The sequence below is a fragment of the Octopus sinensis genome, linkage group LG12 (assembly GCF_006345805.1).
Source record: "Octopus sinensis linkage group LG12, ASM634580v1, whole genome shotgun sequence".
Taxonomy (NCBI): Eukaryota; Metazoa; Mollusca; class Cephalopoda; order Octopoda; family Octopodidae; genus Octopus; species Octopus sinensis.
Genome location: NC_043008.1, coordinates 26,643,480 through 26,665,808, shown reverse-complemented (window position 1 = coordinate 26,665,808; position 22,329 = coordinate 26,643,480). Strand labels below are relative to the sequence as shown.

Genomic DNA, 22,329 nt, shown 5'->3' with positions numbered 1-22,329 from the left:
TTATCCCCCTGTGGCCAATAAAGAAATAAAGAAATAAATATTATCACTCAAAAGACATTTTAAACTTTCTTTACAAGTGTTTCCACTCTGACTCCATACAATTGGTAATATGTCCATAAAACTTTGGGTAATATTGAGCTGAGTGAACTTGTTATTAAAACTCTGCATCTGTGTTTATGTGTATGTATGTGTCTGTGAGTGAGGTGTGTGTGATTGTATTAAGAGTATGCATACTTTAAAATATATACATATATATATACACACACACACACATATGTATATTCATATACACACACAGAAAGCCTCTATCTGTCTGCACATACTTGCATGTGGGAAGTGTTTTGTGTGTGTGTGTGTGCACACGTGCATTTGCGTCTGTGTGTGTGTCTGTTTGTGTGAGTGTGTATGCATTGTGTCTATAACAAGGACACTTTGAGTTTCATTATCACAATATTTGTTACTTTAAGAAGATGCTCTATGATTATAAAATTTTCAGTAGTGTGTAATTGATGTGATTTTCCATCATTGTTTTTGCTATAGTTGTAAATTTTATGTGATGTAAACGTTCCACAAATTTGCGCACAATATTATTGTTTCGAAATTTTCCAAAAAGATTCTAGGGTTATTTTATCTTGTTCTAAGCCTGTTCACACTTCTACTAAAATTTTACTACTGGTAATTTTAGCATTAATAACATTATTTGTTATTGATTAATGAGAGCTTAGTTTTGCATTAACAAATAAAGTGTTTTTCATTGAGTCACTTCATCTTAAATGCTGGAACGTGTATGATTTTTACATCTATGTGACTGTATAAGCTTGATGTATGTTTGAATGAGTTTATTCATGAAAAATTCTTTTTACTTTGGTTGTTGTGACGTCTTTTGTTGGATTTTATTCACTGTAATATTTTCCTGAAGTAATTATATTTGTAATTAACACAAATCAATAATAATTAATTAAAAAGAAACACACCAATTAATGAAATTAATTACAATAATTTACAGATGTAATTAAAAAATTCATTCAACGTCATCCAGGGAAATCCTAGGTTTCGACCCACTGCCAAAAGCTTTACTTTATGTTTAATTTGTTTTAATTACTCCAGCTGTGTTTTTACAAAGTAATCAGCTGTGCTTCATTAGCATCATGCAGTTAAGTGACATGCTGAGAATGTATTGATAATCTACAGAAGTAAAACAGCTGAATGAGTAGAGTATTAGACTAACAGCTCAAATGTCACCAGTTCAAATTCTTTGTAGACATACAATGTTGTGTGTTAGTACACTATTGTCAATTTTATACACCACACCTGACCTATCTATAACATAAATCAAGTAGTGTTAGAAACAAACCTGAAATAGATTAGAATCTTATCCAAGAAGATAAGGAGATTGATCTCCCATTAATTTCATTCCAACAAAAAGTTAAATAATGGACATGTGTGTGTGTGCGTGTGTACATATGTAAGTATGTATGTGTGTGTGTATATATATATATATGTATGTGTGTATGTATGCATGTATGCATGTATGTATGTATGTATGTATGTATGTATGTATGTATGTATGTATGTATGTATGTATGTATGTATGCATGCATGCAAGCATGCATAATATAAGCCTAGAAACAACACTTTACAGAGTTGCTTCACTTACTAGAAATAACAAACCTTCCACATGTTTAGTTTGGAAGAAAAAATAACAAAAAAAAAGATTGTATTATGTGACCAAAGGTGCACTAAGTTTACAAAAAAAGAGCATGTGATGGTCACATTTGAGATATTGTGTTCATAGATAGAGTCAAATGTCCCTAATCTTGAGATGAACAGATATGTTTGGCTTGTTTGGCAGAAGGATGTTCAGAGAAGCAGATAGTTAGATAGTTAGAGAGTTTTTTGTGATACACTGATTTCAAGTAAGTTTTCTGTGTAATTGTTGTTGCTGATGTCATTTATTCCTAAATCAGCAGTGACTGAGCAGACCTATGATGAAAGGCATTTCAGGTATAATCATTCTATCTATCTGTTAGTATATTTAAAGTGTGATATTTAGAAATTTGTCCATTTTTTTCTATCTTGCCAAGTATGATGTATGCATACTTTCTTTGAGATTTATCTAAGCTCTTAATGGAGTTGAAGCCAGTCATTAACAAGGCAACAAGACTTTATGAGTTATGAAAGTACCTGGGGCTTTGTAAATATTCAATTGAGTTGGTGTATGCATATATGTAGGTGTATGCACCTGCATTTGTGTTCCATATGAACTTGTGTCTTTAGTGCTTAGATGTTTGCGTGTGGGTTGGTGCCACCAATAGATTATATTTGGGGGATGCACATCAGCATTTTTTTATTTACTTTTTCTTAGGATGTGCTGGTATTTCGGGTTTTCATGCAAATCCAGAGACATTGCTTAATGTACCTATGATGAGAGGTACAAATGAACATCTATAGCAAAGATTTTGTAAGTTACACATTTTTTCACCATAAATGTTCTCTTTCTAGGTTTTAGTTGGTACATTTCTATCTTCTGGGCAGCAGACCTCTGCAATGGTGTATGATGTTTGTTCCCTGTCCCACAGAATCATACCAGATCTGTCACGCTTGTACTGAATTTCTGTTTTTATTGGAATATTCCACCAATTTCCTTATTTTTGTAGGTATAAATACATCTTGGTTCTGACATGTCTTTGATATATCTATCAGGGCAATTCTCCCTGCAGTTAGCATTGATTGTAAATAGATTTGCAACTGTACTATGTCCCAAGGGTAGGTAATATCTTTGCTGAAATTTTGGGGAAATGCTGATGATGTTGTATCTTCTACACTGATGTAGCATACCCAGCATTTTCTGTCACCATGTGGAAGTTTGGTGACATCTTTGTCTCTTATTTGTACCATCTCAAACCCAGAGAAAGAGAACATTTATGGGGGACAAATATGCAACTTACAACTTTGATAGCTTAATGGGCACTCTCTTGCTTATGATGACAAGGGTTCCGGTTGATCCAACACAATGGAACAGCCTGCTCATGAAATTAACATGCAAGTGGCTGAGCACTCCACTGACATGCATACCCTTGACGTAGTTCTCAGGAAGATTCAGTGTGGCCCATAATGTGACAAGGATGGCCTTTTAAAATACAGATACTACTCATTTTTGCTAGCTGAGTGGACTGGAGCAATGTGAAATAAAGTGTCTAGCTCAAGGACACAAAATGTCACTGGGAACTGAACTCATGACCTTATAATAGTGAGCCAAATACTCTAACCACTAAGCAACATGCCTTCACAACAACTCTTATATCATGGCTATAACATATTAAGTAGCAATCTACAACATGAATGGCAAAAGCATATTCCTTCAAGGTGGGATGTATTGTATCTACCACAGATCCAGGAGCAGCAACTCTTCCTATCAATGTTAGGTACCCATGCATTGCTTTTTGTTGATATGATGAATACTTCTCCAAGTTTTGGATCTAGTTTTTTTCATTCGCAAAATATGCATTTTTTAAAAGGAAGTAAAAAATCTGAAAATCGGCTATAATAATGTAGTCTTCCAGTCTCATTGCTTTGAAGGTATGATGTTGTGGAGAAAAGAAATTGGAGAAAAAAGTTACAGAGGTTTAAAAATAAAAAAAGCTGGGTATTTTTAGCCAATTATGAGACAGAAATTTTCTGCATTTAGCAGAGTGGTATCAACTTTAAGGTTGTATCCTGTGAAATTTATAGTTTAGCATCTGACCTGTTCATTGTAGGTTTCTAAATAAAAAGAAATACCTAATATAATCAACATGTATCATCTTACTGTTTCTTTTGTCCTTTCCTTGATTGTAGGTTTTTATCATTTTTTAAAAAGATTGTTATATTAATATATTTGTCTGCATGTGTTTACTTTATGTATACTTCAGTATTATGTATACCTGTATTTATGTACATCATTAATACATAAGTGCATTTATGTACATCATTAATATGTGTGTGTGTGTGTGTGTGTGTGTGTGTGTGTGTGTGTATGTGTATGTGTGAAAAGGAGGCGTCTATCTCCAAAACTCCAAAGTTGAGTAATGTTTTCATGCTTGGATTTGTAAATTGCAATAAGAATAACACTGGTCAACAAAGAATTTTATCAAGGAAAAGAATACCTGTATCTTATATGTTTTTGCATGCAGAATTCAAATTATCTGTATCACCCACACTTTCACTGTTCTGTGATATTCCTCTCAGTTCCTGTAACGTGGGCTAAATGTCAGTTAAGCTGTTGAAATGTGAAGCTGATGGTTTAAGAAATACTCCTAATTTAAATTTTTATGAATAGAATTAATCTAGTGAAATCATAAATCGAACTGAGTCAATGAGTCCCCAAAATATATAAAATAAAAAATATGTAAAAATTCCAACACACAGAAAAAACTAAAAATAGAGAAATATGTAATATACTAACACACAGAAAAATTAAAACAAAACATGTGGATGAAAAGAATCTCGTGATGTGAAAAGTGTACATAGACAACAGTGAAGCACAACACAGTTTGTGGTTGTCATGGTAACAAGCTGCTAATGCCATGCTGTCTGCTGATTACCCAGATTTCCCAACTTTAATTCTAAATAACATCAGATTCTTTAATTTACAAGATAAAGTAATTGGTTGATCGTAATCAAAATTCAGAGTTGCATCGATATATCAAAATTGAAAGCAATCCGAGCAAAATTAAGAGGAGCTCTCAAATGAGAAAGATTAGATCCCCAGTTTTCATTGATGCTCATCAGTTCAACTTCCTTTGGGTCACGTGAGACAGTTTCAGGAGTTCTTTCTCTACTCTGAAGATGTAGTTTTTATCACTTTTGAGTATATATTTAATATACTTGTCTCTTTCTTTATTTTTCAGCAGGTAGGTGTGGTCTGAGTGATACAATACAACACTCAAAGACTGGATTGAGCTTATGCCTCTGCTATTCAACATTTAATCTTAGTTAGATCTTCTTGCTGTTACTGCTGATAAGGATGTTGCCAGTCATATGTATGTATGTATGTATGTATGTATGTATGTATGTATGTATGTATGTATGTATGTATGTATGTATGTATAGAATCTCCATTCACTTGTTTGCTCTTTTTTTAATAGGTTAATAATGATTTCTTCCATTTAATAATTTAACATCGCAATAAATACTTCTAAACAACACAGTCGACAGACTTGTAAGGACTGGTTGTCAGTTCTAGTTTCTTAGAATCAAAACGACCTTGAGATAAACATTCCTAATTGTATGGGCACAGGTTTATCGTGGGTAACATCTCCAGAGGTCTAGTAAAGAATCTTAGCAATATAGGTACAGGCGTAGCTGTATGGTAAGAAGCTTGCTTCCCAACCACATGGTTCTAGGCCCAGTCACTTTGCATGGCACCTTGGGCAAGCGTCTTCCACTGTAGCCTTAGGCTGACCAAAGACTTGTGAATAGATTTGGTAGATGGAAACTGAAAGAAGCCTGTTGTATACATATATATGTATATGGGTAAATATCTATGTGTGTGTGTCTTTGTGTTTGTCCCCATCACTGCTTGACAACCAGTACTGGTGTGTTTACATGCCCGTAAGCTTGCAGTTCAGTAAAAGAGACTGATAGAAGAAGTTCTAGGGTTTAAAAATAAGTCCTGAGGTCAATATGTTCTACTAAAACTCCTCAAGGTAGTGCTCCAGCAAGATCGCAGTCAAATGACTGAAACAAATAAAAGAATAAGATAAAAGTACTGAGGTAACTAAGAATAAAATGGTCCCATCAGGAAAAAAAATACCAATGGCTCATTCTATGAACCTTTACTGCAATACACTTTCTATCTCACTAACTAGCCTTTGGACACACAATCAGATCTTCTTTGAGGTGTGTTTCATTTCAATAAATATCATTCACTTTCCTAAGCCCGTAATGTAATTCTATGTATCTTGATAATGTTAAAACTACTAAAGTTCTTTTCTAGCCCCTGGTCAGCTTTGTAAAATAGATTAATAATCAATACCATTTCAGCTTTGACCCTAACATTTGTTGGTTTGAACATCAAGGAATACATTATTCATCATTAAGATGATCAGATGTGATTTTTGTGGAGATATAGTTGCTATTTCTAGCATGTTGGGAGACTGTATAGAAGACTCCTCACAGAAGAGACTGTTGACAGAGGAGTGTCATAATCACTACCGTGGTTTTCATTGGATCATCATTATTCATAACCCTTTACATTCAAACCAGCTATATCTGACCCAAATATTCTGCTTGTTTTACATTCAAACTGGTCAGTTGCAACCTCTCACACCTACCCTACCATGTCGTTCTAAAGTAAACAATAACATCATTAAAACCCCCAAAAGCAGATGATAATACCAGATTAATTCAAAACAATGTGAATAAATAAGCATTACATTTGACAGAATAATCTGAATGCTAAAGGGTTAAACAGCCTAATGCCTGGTGATATCTAAATGATTGAAGCAATCAGAATGTTTAGCATTTTCATGGAAACATGGTGTTTATCTTGATAACAAGAAAGAGTTATGGGGATGTTTAGCAGGAAGATTAAGTGGATCAAATATCTACATAGATGTTTATTTGCATGGCTCAGTCAGTAAAGCATCAGAATTCCTGTAAATTTAACTTGAGATTCCTTTTGCAACTAATTTTATTTAAAAGAAAATGCGAATGAAGCAGATGCAATCTGATAGTGAAAATTGTAGTTTAAAAGATATAATTCAGGAAACTATAAAAATTATAAATATATATTTATTAATTTGCTGACAGAAATATTAATAAAATACTTACACTAGTAACTCATTTTATTAATATGATACAAATTGGCTGTTATTGAATATTCTAGCCAAATAACCAGAAATGGCCATTAAAAATAAAAATAAAAATGATATAGAAATATTCAATTTTCTTTCCCTTTTAATTACTATAAAGGTAAATTAAATACGAATATTATAATGAATTGAGAGGAATAAAATCAAAAATAAAAATATAAGGATATTGTAATGATATCAGTTAATAAGGGAAAATGTATATTACATATAATCATGTTTAGTAAATTGTTGTCAACATTTTAAAAAGTTACGCTATTTTTTAAACAACCATTAATGCAATTTTCTTCCCTCAATATTATCAAATAATATTTTAATTGCAGAAATATTATCATACATATTCTTATAAAGATCTCTAGCCTTCAGCTATTCCCATATGATGTACAAACTCATAAAATGAAGAGAAAAGTACTTATATCAAAATTCTGTAAAAATTGCATGATTAAAAACGTATAGACATATTTCATTTGAAACAAAAATTTTTTTTCAAAATATATAAGTTAGCAAAAATATTCATGCAATATTTTCATAAAATGTTCTTTTGTAATTTCTGAATCTCTCTAATTAAACTGGATACTAAATATTAATGGGCATTCACAAGGAAGTGAAAAATATTAATTATATTAGTATCAGGCTCTTTAAGTAAGACTTATAGAAAACAATTCAGTGTGATTTGCAAGATGACTAAAATATGTTCTTCATTTGATTGTTGTGGTTGTGTAACATTAGGTGAACATTAAATAAAACTATGATAAACTGTGTTCCAGTTTTGATCATCCTGTCATTTTGTGCTGGTAAAACTACATTCTTCCTTTCATTTAAGACAGTAGGTTGTGATCTGAAGGAGATTTGGCTGCTACTTTTAGCATGCCAAGTGATGTGACTGCTCTATCTTTATTTCAGAATTCTTTATGAGCTCAGATTCTTTCATTTACTCAGACTCTGTTACTGACTTTTGTACCATCATTGACTTATGTCCTCTCTAAACATCTGACAACTTGAATTTAAAACAATTTTTGATCACTTTAACAAAATATATAAGTCCAGCTCCTTAATTTTTTACTTAATAAATTATTGCCCTGAATGAACACTATATCTGCACCTTTGCTTTCATAAATGGTATTTTTTTTTTATGTGATCAATAAGTTTTTTTCAGTTTTTTCTTTTTCTATCCTCAGTGTAGTCTGCCTTGACCTATTTGGATTTTCAAATATGAAAATACTAGTTTTAACATGCTGACTAATTTCTTACCACTGGTAATGGAAATAGCATGGTTAATATAATCTAAATAGGAATTGTAGGAGAACCTTTCTTCTCTTTAATCTGAAAAATAAATTTAAAATCTCTTCAGGGATCTAGGATAATTTTCCATATTTCTGTGGTGTTCTTTTGTGACAGTGGTTTCAGCAAGCCATGTAAGTTTTCCATATTGGAATATTCATCTCACTGAAATGTTTTCTTTCATAATCAGGTACCGAGACGCAAACAAATTTATGCCATGAAGAATTCCTGTCAGGATATCACCATATTTTCCTTTCTCATTCTATGATTGAAAGATTGTATTAAAAACACATATGTTTCACAATAAATTTCTGTCTATTTCTTTTAATACATTGAAGTTCTCCTAATCATAATTAAGCATGAACAGCAATCCTTTTAGATGCTTTTCACAGATGAAATCTACTCTTCATCCTCTAGTTAGCATTCTTCATGTAATTCACAAAATAACTGTCAACAGATAAACATGTAGATATTTTGAAAAAGGAATTAATCAGTCAGGAGTGAGTAACTTTCTTAACCATGAGCTGCAATTTCATTCCAAGCCAAAGTTGTTCATTGAGTGGTTCTTTGTTGGTAGGATAAGCACCTCATTGTTCTAGAAATATTTTAAAATTAACCTTTATCATTTCTGTTCTTGATGAGTCAAAGCATAACTGCATTTCCAGTGTCATCATTGATATGTAGAAGGCCAATGATCCATGCTATTCAATAATGTCTGCTGTGACAGTTCAAGATTCTTTGGAATCACCTAGTTTACTAAATTCAATCTCATCAACTAAAATCTTGCCAATAAACTACAACCACCACAATCTTCCCCTCTTGTCATACGCACATTATCTGTAGCAGGTTTACTCTTAATCTCATTACTAGATTTTATCTGATTTGACTTCCTCCTATACTTGTAATACAATTGTACTCCATCCACTTTTGGCTTCTAACAAAATTATTTTTAAAGAGATGTGTGAAGCATCTAAATGACTTTTTGACTTCTTCCTCCTCTCAAGTTTTCTACTTAAATTTCTTCAACACCATGCTCCTTCTTCTGAAGTGTTTTTGTGTGTGTGTGTATTTTCTTTTACATAATTCTTTGAATTAAGGAAATGGAACTTTATCTTGCAGGAAATTTAAATTTCATAAATTTTACATAAAATTTTAGATTGCCCTCTTGATTTTTAAAGGAGAGTGATCCTACTAGCACAAACTATGACAGATATTTACAGTCAATATTTTTAAAATATGACCATTCTAAGGATATTCACACATAGTTATTGCAGATGTATCATATATAAGAACAAAAATACATTTTCCCTGCATGTATTTTTCCTAAGAGAGGTCACTTTCAACAAGTTGATAAGAAACCAGCAATAGAACTGGCTTCAAGTAACCACTTAGCATGTTAAAAGCTATAAAAGAGAAAGGAAAACATTTAATTAGAATTAAGGTTATAAGGAAAATAAGAAGGCAGAGAATTCCATTCTTCGGATGTTTGAGGAAGAGTCTTCTCAAGTTGAAACTGCTCAGTGGTAGGCTTCTTTAAGATGTGCCAATGGAAGATTCCATAGCTTTCAAACTCAAGAGATACCATTGCTTGTTTTGAAACAATTTTTTTTTATGAAATAACCAAAGTGAATGTTTCATAAGAAATGTTAGATCAAAAGGAGATCTTATGAGCTCTTATGATAAAAAAGCAACTCTGAGACTAGGAAATATTTGACTTGAGAGAAATGCAATTTACATTGGTAACACATAAAAAGAACAAAATGACTGGATTGCCAGGAAGTTTATTGTACTAAATCACACATTATATTTATTTTATATTACAATTTCTGAAGTAACAAGTTACAGGTCTTTAATAGTTTAGTCACTGGTTTACAACATTTCTGACAGCAAGAGTGAAAACATGAGTACCAACAAAGCAGTTTATCTCAAGGTCTTCATCAACAAAATATTGGCATTTAATTTTTGTGGCTGGTGTTAATTTTCTATGCTGCTACAATTTAACAAAAGATACATATATATACACATAGATGGATGGATGGACATGCATACTTACATGCATGCATACATACATACATACATACATACATACATACATACATACATACATACATACATACACATATACATACAACACACATACATACATATAAGCATGCATGCATGCTGGCTGTCAAATCATAAAAGAAGATGACCATCACTAACAAATTATCTTATCCAAGGTGTTAGAGACAATGGTTGTTAGCAATGTTTGTACTGAAAATTAAAGTCAATAACAAGTTGCACAACACCGCTAAGACTCTCACCTACAATGTCAAGTAGTCCGGAAGTAAGCATGAGTGAGATCTCTTGCTTCACAATGAGGCTGGAGGGATGTTATTTTTGGAATTTCCTTTTTATACATTAGTATATACATCCTTTTTTTTATAGTGTCCTGTTTGCATATCTCCACTGGCCTAAAATAATATATTATAAAATACCTACATTCAAACAAAAAAAAAATTGCAGAAATATTCATTAACACTTAACCCCCAAACACTGCCTCCAGAAAACACAAAGGTTTTTACTAACGAATCAAATTGCCTGTAGAACTAAGAAACCCTATACAGAAATATATTTTACACCAACTCACATCCTCTTGTGACGTCAAAGCACAAGATAAACACATGGGATGTGGGACTAATAGCCTCTACCTTCTAGATTTCTTGCAAACAAGAAATATCCTAAATAACATCAACAGCAAGTAAAGAAACTTACTGACCAGCTAAAACATACCATCCACTTACATCTTTTAGGAACCCTTAAAAATGCTATTACAAAAGAAGCTGACACATCCAATTACTAAGTTTTTAAATGCTGGACTAAACTTTGAGAGTTGACATTTACATTGCCAAAGCAAAGGGTTAAATCCAAATAAAACCAAAATTAGTAAAACTAATGATGCATCCACTGCCCAAAACCCTACCTACCTATTTGTTTTTGTGAAACACCAAAAACATAATCCGATGACCTGTAGCCCATACACCAAAATATACACACCTGTTTATAAAGTTCTACATGCATGAATAAATTCTGAACAAAAACATAACCACAGATTTAATCAATAAATAATTTTCCTCAACACCTCTCCATCACAACCCATGCTACAACCTAGTTATTATTCAACTGATCCCCACAAATCCTGGAAAAATTATATCTGAACAGACTATATAAAGCCAAAATTAACTTAATGAATCAGAATTCAATGATGGCTTACCTAGCCAAAACTATTCTTGTTAAAGAACAATATTTATATCTATCTATCTACCTATCAGAACTAGAGATGAAGTTTAGGGTGTGGAAGCAAGGTCCAGAATTGAATGGCCTTAGGGTTAACCTAGCAAAACCAAAGTCTTAGTAAGAAGGAAAGCTGTCAAATCACAAACCCCTTCAGATAAGTGGCCTTGCTCAATCTGTAGAAAAGGTGTAGGGAGAAACTATATATGATGTACCCAGTGTAAGCTATGGACACATAAGAGGTGCAGCAACATCAAAGGAAGGTTAATTTGGAAGATAGTTTTTGTGTGGCAGATGCACAGAGGCAATAAACACTGAAGCTGTACAGAAAACAGATTCCATCACATGCCAGGGGAAGAAAGTAGAAGTAGATAGGTTCTGCTACCTAGGTAACCAAGTGTGTAGTGGGGGTGGTTGCTCTGAGATTGTAGTGGCTAGAATAAAAATATCCTGGGCAAAGTACAGGGAGCTCCTACCTCTGCTGGCAACTAAGGGCCTCTCATTCAGGGTGAAGGGTAGACTGTATGATGCATGTGTGCAAACTGCCATGCTACATGGCAGTGAAATATAGGCCATGACTGCTGAAGACATGAATAGACTGGATGTATAATGTAAGTGTGCAGACACAACAGAGTATAAGCACCCTGAGAGAAAAGTTGGGCATAAGAAGCATCAAATGTGGAATACAAGAGAGGCAACTGTGCTGGTATGGTCATGTGCTATGTATGAATGAGGACAGTTGTGTGAGGAAGTGCCTCTCCCTAACTGTGAAAGGAACTTGTGGAAGAGATAGACCCAAGAAGACATGGGATGAGGTGGTGAAGCATGACCTTTGAAAATTGGGCTTCACAGAGGCAGTAACAGAAGACCGAGACCTTTGGAAATATGCTGTGATTGAGAAGACTCAGCAACTAAAGTGAGGTTGCAGCCATGCATGTCCGACCCAGTTAAAGGTGCCCCTGATGCGTCAGCCAATCTGATGCACTTGAGAAGACCTGTTGAGTCAGGTAAAACTAATATCAGAGCTGTGGCCAGAGCCCCCTGAATGGCTCGCATGCCGGTGGCACATAAAAAGCACCATCTGAACATGACCAATGCCAGTACCCACTGACTGGCCCCCATGCTGGTGACACTTTAAAAGCACTATCTGAATGTGATTGATACCAGGCCAGCCTGACTGGCTCCTGTGCACGTGGCATGTAAAAAGCACCCACTACACTCTCAGAGTGGTTGGCATTAAGAAGGGCATCCAGCTGTAGAAGCATTGCTGGATCAGATAGGCGCCTGGTGCATCCGCTGGCTCTCTAGACAGCAGTCAAACAATCCAAACCATGCCAGCATGGAAAACGGATGTTAAACCATGATGATGATGATGATTATGATATACATATGGCTGCATGGTAAGAAGCTTGCTTTCCACCCACATGGTTCCCGGTTTAGTCCCACTGTGTGGCACTTTGAATATGTGTCTTCTATTAGAGCCTCAAACCAGCAAAAGCCTTGTGAGTGGATTTTGTAGACGGAAACTGAAAGAAGCCCATCATATATTTACTCTTCTTTTATTTGTTTCAGTCATTTGACTGCAGCCGTGCTGGAGCACCGCCTTTAGTTGAACAAATCGGCCCTAAGATGTATTCTTTGTAAGCCTAGAACCTATTTGATCAGTCTCTTTTGCTGAACAGGTAAGTTACAGAGATGTAAACACACCAGCATAAGTTGTCAAACGATGGTGGGGAGATAAACACAGTCACAAAGACATATACATACATACATGCACACATATAATAATAATGTTCGTCCTTCGGGTTCGAAGATGACCATTGACATCATTTGGTGGAATTGCTGCTATGAGACCGGAGGTGGCTGGTGAGGCCAATCCAGGCAAGAAAGCCTCTCCCACAAGTGGGGCAGAAATGGGTAGGGGCTGTGCTATTGGTGCAGGTGGCTCTGGCTTTCCGCATCTGGCGTTTCTGTTCTGCTGACTGAATCTGTCTCTCCTTGGCTGTCTTTGCTCCTGTGGTGATTGCGCTGCGCCAGGATGAGCGGTCGGCAGCAAGTGTCTCCCAAGTCTCAGTGCCGATGGAGAAGTCTTTGAGAGAGACTTTGAGACTGTCCTTGAAGCGCTTCTTCTGCCCTCCGACTTTGCATTTGCCCTGGCTGAGTTCACCGTAGAAGAGCTGTTTTGGGATGCGAGTGTCAGACATGCGGGAGACGTGGCCTGCCCATCTCAGCTGGGCCTTGCGCATGATCGTGATAGTGCTAGGGAGATCTGCCTGCTTCAGAACTTCCGTGTCTGGGACTTTGTCCTGCCAGCGGATGTGAAGGAGGTTCCGAAGACACCTGAGGTGGAAGTGGTTTATCTGGCGCTCGTGCCTTCGGTAAGCAGTCTACGTCTCGCAACCGTAGGGTGGTAAGCACGACTGCCCGGTAGACTTTCAGCTTGGTATTGAGGCTGATTCCTCTCCGCTCCCAGACTTTCTTTCACAGTCTCCCAAACGCGCTGCTTGCCTTGGAGATTCTGTTGATGATTTCAGCACCTATGTTGGCATTGCAGGAGAGAGTGCTGCCCAGGTAGGTGAAGTTTTCCACCGCTCGTAGGATCCGTCCATTCACCTTTATCTGAGGTTCATGGTATTGTTTGCCGGGGGCTGGCTGAAACATCACTTCGGTTTTCTTGGCACTGATGGTGAGACCGAAGTTGTCACAGGCTGATGAGAACCTGTCCATCCCGAGCTGCATCTCCTGCCCATCGATTGCGTTAAGGGCGCAGTCGTCAGCAAAGAGAAAGTCTCTGACGACTGTCTCCCTCACCTTTGTGACGGCCTGCAATCTTCTGGAGTTGAAAAATTTCCCGTCCGTCCTGTACCGTCCGATGTCGATACCGGACTTGCAGTCCCTAAAGGCGTTGGACAGCATTGCCGAGAACATGATGCTGAACAGTGTTGGGGCCAGGACACAGCCCTGCCTGACTCCGATGGTCACCTGCAAGACTTCAGATGAGTTGCCGTCATCAAGGACTCTGGATGTCATTCCGTCGTGGAACTGGCGGAAAATTGCAATAAATTTGCTGGGGCAACCAAATTTTCCCCTGACCTTCAAGAGTCCCTCCTGACTGAGTGTATCGAAAGCCCTGGTGAGGTCAACAAAGGTCATGCAGAGGTCAAGATGCTGCTCCATGCATTTCTCCTGGAGCTGGCAGGCGGCGAATATCATGTCATGTCACATGTATACATACATACATACATATATATATATCACAGGCTTCTTTCAGTTGCATCTATGAAATCCATTCACAAGGCTTTGGCCAGCCCGGGGCTATAGTAAAAACACTTGCCCAAAGTGCCACGCAGTGGGACTAAACCCAGAACCATGTGGTAGGTATGCAAGCTACTTACCACTTCAGCTCCTATATATATGTATATATATATATACATATATGTGTGTGTGTATGTATATATATATATATGCACACACACATACACACACACACATATATATACATATATATATATATATACATATATCTTAAGAGATGCTTGCATCTCTCCTGACACATGGGAGGGAATAGCTATTGATCGTAGCAGGTGGAGAAGAATTGTGCACGAGGGGACAGCTACTTTTGAGAGATCTCGAGTTGTGCATGAGCAAGTAAGGAGGAATGTCAGGAAGGGCATCGCTGTTACACTTCCAGATGGGGAAGGTCTTCTTATGATGCTGACATGCAAGACCTTGTCCAAAACCCTGTTCAGTAAAGCTGGACTCAAGAGTCATCTTTGTAGTCAAAAAATGAGACAGATGAGTGACAACCTGGCCACTGGTGGTGGTGTTACACACCATATTATTCATATCTGTCAGCATGTGGAAGAGAGTGTAATTTGGCAGGAGGACTTAAACGACATGCAAAGGTACATGAAGCTCAGTTACAACTACAGCCGGCTATTGCTGGAAAAGGTTTTAGCTGCTAATTCTGTACAAGACATTGTAGATCTTTAGCTGGGCTAAAAGTCACATTCAATCATAGCACCAATAACAGTTAAGCCTCGTGCAATGGCCAAGCTTGATAACGAGGGGGCAGCCATCATCATATCATATATACATATACTAACATACTAGCAGAGGCACCCAGCATTGCCCTGGAATGAAATTGTTCCTTATCTATTAATTGGAAGAAAAAAGCAATATATGTATAGAAATTTGTTATTTTAAATTCAATTTATTCTTCAATCGGGATACAATTTATTCTTTGATTGGGAAATTAAATCTGAATTCATAATACAAAATAATAATAATAATAATAATAATAACAACACAAAAAAATATCGGAAATAGAAATTAGAAAAAATACATCAGGAAAATGTAGATAGAAGCCACACAACAAGGCCAAATAGCATAAACACTGAGATAGTAAAACACGAAGACAAACGTAACATTTCCGACAAAAACGATGTAAACAAAAAACAACAAACCCAGACCGTAAGGATGCATAATAATGCACGAGAAGCAGCAAGCCAAAACACAACAGACAAACATAGAAATGAGAAAGAAAGCGACACAAATTTAAAACATGGAATCAACGAAGGGGAGCCTAATGATTATGATACTATAAAAAGTAGTATAATCAAAGAATTGAAAAACACAGATCTCAAAATGGACCACCAACCATACCTCCCAAAAATAAAAATAGACAAAACAACAACATCTATTATAAACAACATAAACCTAGCCATCACAGAACTAATAGCCACTGAAAGAAAAAGCGATATTACTGAGCTAAATGACTTAGTATATGCAGCAGCCACTTCAGCCACAAAAGAAGCTGGATACTCACTCAAACCCATCCAAACAGGAGTATCACCACCTAAACAAACCCTGTGGATAAATAGCATAAAAAAATACAAAAAAGGAGAAAAGATCTGTTGATTCTTAATGAAATCAGTAGACAATCAACGCTACTAAGCAACAAAAAGAAAACAAAAATACTGTGCTAATACAACATCACAGAAAAAGATTTACCTGAGATAAAAGAAAAGCTAAAGCAAGATATCCTTGCCAAAGCACGAAGGATCCGCCGGTATGGGAAACACCAACGTTTCTTTGAACAAAACAAACAGTTCAACTCCAACCCCAAAAAGTTCTACCAAGAGCTTGGCAAAATAAAATAGACATCACTGCAGCACCAATGGCAGAAGAAGTGGAAGAATTCTGGAAAGAAATATGGTCGGCAAAAGAACAACAACAAAAAAAGGAATATTAAAACAACAAACTCAGCATCTGAGCAACTTTGGACCCCCATAACAACTGAAGAGGTCACCTAGGCACTGTAAAGACTAAGCAACTGGAAGGCACCTGGGCATGACAAGATCCCCAACTTCTGGTTGAAATATCTGACAGGAATGCACAAAAAGCTGGCTGAAAACTTTAACAACATAGTGGCAGAGCCAGAGACAATGCCTGAATGGCTCATGAAGGGGAAAACCATCTTAATTCCCAAATCAAATGAGACAGCAAAACCAGCAAACTACAGACCTATAACCTGTCTCCCTACAATGTACAAAGCATTCACTACAGTAATATCACAAATATTAAACAAGCACCTGGATGAAAACAACCTGTTTCCAGAAGAGCAGAAAGGATGCCGCAAAGGCTCATATGGCTGTAAAGATCAACTAATGATCAATAAAGCCATAACTGAAGACAGCCACAGAAAGAAGAAAGGCCTCAGTATGGCCTAGATCGACTACAGAAAGGCATTTGATAGCATCCCCCACACATGGATCCTCGAAACACTAGCCATTAACAAGGTAGCACCAACAATTATAAAATACATAGGACACTCTATGAATAAGTGGAAAACAGTGCTACAGCTCCAAACAAAAGAGGGACTTGTGAAAACCAAAGCCAGCCATCCCCATTAGAAGACGAATTTTCCAGGGAGATACGCTCTCTCCACTCCTTTTCTGCTTGGCACTGTCACCTCTATCTGATATGATAAATAGAACTGGATGTGGATATAAATGTTACGGCAAAATGATCAGCCACCTTTTATATATGGATGACCTAAAACTATACGCTATAAATGACAAGCATCTGGAAACACTACTAAAGACAGTTCATGGATTCACCAAAGAAATAGATATGAAATTTGGATTAGAAAAATGCACCAAAGTAACTCTGGAAAGAGGAAAACTAGTTAAGAGTAGCAACATCACACTAGATAAAGCCAATGAAATAAGAGAATTAGACCAAAGCCAAACTTACAAATATTTAGGAATCCATGAACTTAATAAGACACAACACACACAAATGAAAGAGAAAATAAAGAAGGAATACTATAGATGAGTTAGATCAATACTAAAAACAGAGCTTAATGCTAAAAACAAGATAATAGGTATTAACACTTACAGCTACAATATCCTTAACTGGATGCTAAATGAACTAACCCAAATAGATAAGAAAACAAGAAAAATAATAACAGGATCTAGGATGCGTCACCCAAAATCTGACATAGAAAGGCTATATATACAACGTATAGAAGGTGGTAGAGGCTTTATAAAGCTGGAAAACTACTATAAAATAACCACCATAGGACTGCAAAAATACCTATTTCAGAGGCAAGGAAAACTGATACAAATAGCAGCAAAACACGAGCAAAACAAAAATTGTCCTCAGTATTTAAGGAAGCTGACAAATATAAACAAGAAATCATACCACCTAACAAATATGAAGAAGAAGAAGAGAAGAAGAAGAAGAAGAAGAAGAAGAAGAAGAAGAAGAAGAAGAAGAAGAAAACACAATAAAAGCTATAAAGCAAATGAAATCAAAACTAAAACTAGGACAGCAACGGACCATGATAAAACGATGGCAAGAAAAGCCCCTTCATGGTAAATACTGGACTAAACTAAACGCAAAAGAAATAGACAAAGAAAAATCCCAGCAGTGTTTGAGAAGCTCAGGACACAAAGCAGAGACAGAGGGATTTTTAATTGCTGCACAAGAACAAAGCCTCCCCACCAGAAATTGCCAAAAACATGTAATGAAAAGAAATATAACAACTGCAGAATATGTGGAGATGGACAAAAAAACAATAAATCATATTATCTCTGGCTGCCCAGTCCTGGCTAAGAAGGAATATATTCACAGATACGACAGAGTTGGGACCTACATACACTGGAAGCTATGCCAACATTATGGAATAACAACAAAAAAAAGTTGGCATAGGCACACACCAGAAAAGGTCACAGAAAACGAGAAAGCAACCATACTTTGGGATATGCCAATACACACAGATAGAGAAATTAAGGCCAACAGACCAGTTATAGTTGTCAGAGATCATGAATAAAAAAATGCTTTCTAATTGATGTATCAATACCAGCAGATGACAACGTTTCTCGAAAAGAAATGGAGAAACTTTCAAAATACAAAGACCTGAAAATAGTGGTAACTAGAATGTGGAATCTAAAAACAGAAACAATTCCTATCATAGTAGGTGCATTAGGCATGATAAAAAAATATTCAGACAAATACATAGCAAAAACACCAGGACTTACAAACACATATAACATACAGAAAATTGCACTACTGGGCACTGCACACATCCTACGCAGAACACTTTCAATACAGTAACCATCAGAGCATCACAACAAATCACAGCACATACCCAAGGCACACAGAGCTGCGCTTGGTAGTGAAGTGAAAGCACGTTATAAAAATAAAACTACTAAATGATAATAATAATAATAATAATAATAATAATAATAATAATAATAATAATAATAATAATGATACATAATTCAACACTTTTATGAAAGGAGATAAATTCTATCACACATGTTGAATGAAACTACGTATGAGCTTCTGGGTAAAGAACATTCTTTGTTTTCTGGTTTGGAGCAATAGACAAATAAGTCTTGCAAACTATCAACCCTGGAGTAACCAACATAAAGTTGACCATAAGAAAAGCAAGCCAGTAGATTTCAAAATTTGAATTTGATCTTTATTAATAGACTTTGCAAAGCAAAGTCACACTGGGAATTTTGTTGGTTTGATTGGAATTCTTGGAATGAAGACTTCTTCCCTAGAGGCACATCCAGTGATTGTGGTAGCTTCTATCACATTAGGTGATAATGTCTTCACAATCAACCTTGTCCCTTGCATAATTTAGGAGGATCTAAATTTGTTAGAGGCATTATTAGAACTCCTGCCTTCAGAAAAAGTTTATGTGGAAGAGTTCCAGGTGGCTCAACAGAATTAAGGAACTCAGTTGGGTAATGAACAGTTTGATTTTCATCAAGGACTGAATCAACTAATATGTATTCCTTAATGACTTGGAATCTTATTTGTTAATTCATAGTTAATCTTTGCTACTGTCTCACTTTTTGGGAGCAAGAATTGCCCTTTCACACAACCATTTATTTGAATTATAATTATTACTTAAGTCTGGAAATATCCTGTTCTTCAATTCAGTTAGGGAATCCACCATGATAGCAATATGAGCCAAACTGATATCACTATTCTCATCAAATGGTAGCTTCCCATTTCCTAATTGGAGGAGCCATTTTGAAAACTGTTCTTCACATTGGACCACATATAATAAAGCTTTCACATTAGAATTTAAGGAGAATTGCTGTACATAGGTGTGAAGACTTAATGCATGCTTTTATTTCATCAGATCTTGTTCGTTTCAGAATGGCTGTTAATGTCTGTCTGAAGTCTCCTGATAAAACACATGTAACTCCTACCATAAATTTATTGTTACCTTTTATGTTATGTAAGGCCTTATCAAGAGCTTCCATTGCATCTCTATGTAATATGGTGCATTCATCCCAAATAATCAGGTGGCATTGACACAACACTTCTGCTGAACCTGAATCTTTGCTTGTGTTTCAAATTGGACTGTCATTTGTGACTAGGTTTAGTGGTAATTGAAAAGCAAAATGAGCTGTTCGTCCTCCTGGGAGAATTGTGGCAGCAAAGCCAGACAATGCTACAGCAACTGCAATTCTTTTTGTTGCCTTATCTTGGAGAGGAGCAATGTCGTTACAAATGTTTTACCTGTGCCACCAGATGCATCAAGACAGAAAATTCCTCTGCTTTTTTCTGGCGATTGTGAAATTCCCTGCACAAACACACACACACACACTCACACACACAGTATCAAACGGATGTGTGTGTGAGAGAGAGAGAGAGAGAGAGTGAAAGAGTTTGTCGTCATTTATACATAATACATAAATAAATAAGCATACGTCGTTTTTGTATGTATGTGTGCATGTGTGTGTGAGAGAGAGGTGGGGTGGAGAGTGCAAACAATGAATGAAGTAAATATGAAAGGAAAAAACTTGTATAAATAAAAGCACATTAAAAACTATCTTGTGTTGAATATTTAAATTTGCGAACTTAGTAAATATTTCTGTCGGTAATTTATTGTAGTTGCTTCCAAATAACGAATTAAATCTTGAAATGAAAGCATTAAAATAGAGAGTGAGAGATTTCACGAATAAAAATGGAAAATTGTGCCATTGATACGTCAATACTGGAAGTTGACATTGAAAAAACGTTTAAAGAAGTGAATCATAAATATAAAACAATATTATTTATTTTTAAATAGAAAAATAAACTGATGACCTTATCATGTTTCTGAGGTCAAATTATTCAGGCATCCCAAGTATAAAAGCAATTCACTCAGCTGTTTTCATGTGAAAATCAAACAAACACACACAGGTGTATTTTATTATATGTATATATATTTGTGTGTGTCATTGTTTTCATGTTTGTCCCCCACAACTTAGCTTCACAACCAATGTTGGTGTGTTTACATCTCCATAGCATAGAGGTTTGGAAAAAAAGAGACTGATAGAATAAGTTCTAGGTTTACAAAGGATCAGTCCCTAGACCGATTTTTTTGACTAAAAATCCCTTTAAGATGATGCTCTAGCATGGCAACAGTCACATGATTGACACTAGTAAAAGAATAAAAGACTACATACACACATATATATATATCATATATACATACACATATAGATATATATATATCATACACACACACACACACACACATATATATATATATATATATATATATATATATATATATATATATATATATTGGGACATCCTATAACTAATGCGGTATTTATATTCTTTATTTCTTAAGATTAAGATAAACAATTGTTCTTTTTAAATCTAAAATATACTCTCCTTTATTTTCTACAATGCTCCTCCATCTATCTGCTAGACTCTCAAGGACCCTCTTCCAAAATTCACATGTCCGTGATGAAAAATATTCCTCCAATACTCTTCTGACCTCGTCTACAGATTTCATATTTATTCCATCCAAATGATTTCGGAGACTGCAGAATAAATGATAATTGGATGGGGCAATGTCCGGCGAATATGGTGGGTGGGGCATTCTTTCCATTCAAACTGCTCCAGCCTTTGGAATGTCATCCTCAATGTACGTGGCCAAGTATTATCCTGATGGAAGAACACCTTTCATCTTGAAACCAAAGATGGCCGTTTTTCTTCTAGTGGTGACTTAAGCAGCTCAAGCTACTTACAGTAGATCTCTTTTGTTATCATTTGGTTTGAGTTTAACAGTTCAAAGTTGACTAAACCTTTCAAATCCCACCAAACAGATAACAATACCTTTCGTGGGTGAAGACCTTCTTTAGTCTGGGGTGCTGGTGTTTCTCCTTTCCCTAAACACTGTCTTCAGCACTTGACATTTTTATAGGAAAGCCATGTCTCACCACCAGTCACTATTCGGTCCAAAAGGGGTTAATTCATAAGACGTAACAGCAAAGAAGAGCACTGTGCATGAAAGGACTCAGAAAGCAAAATATGCCAAAAATGCACCTTTGTCACTTCCATTATAGCTTTGAAACAAATAACTGTTAAAATCGAACTGCACTCTTCAAAACTTGCA

General features: G+C 35.8%; 1 long non-coding RNA gene across 1 annotated transcript; it reads right to left on the bottom strand.

Moving 5' to 3' along the window:
* Nucleotides 1-660: 660 nt before the first annotated feature.
* On the bottom strand, nt 661-19,318 carry LOC118765585. The gene is made up of 3 exons (XR_005001445.1): nt 19,233-19,318; nt 2,356-2,360; nt 661-672 (listed from the first exon to the last, which is right to left on the bottom strand). It is a non-coding gene; the product is annotated as an uncharacterized LOC118765585 (long non-coding RNA).
* Nucleotides 19,319-22,329: the final 3,011 nt, after the last annotated feature.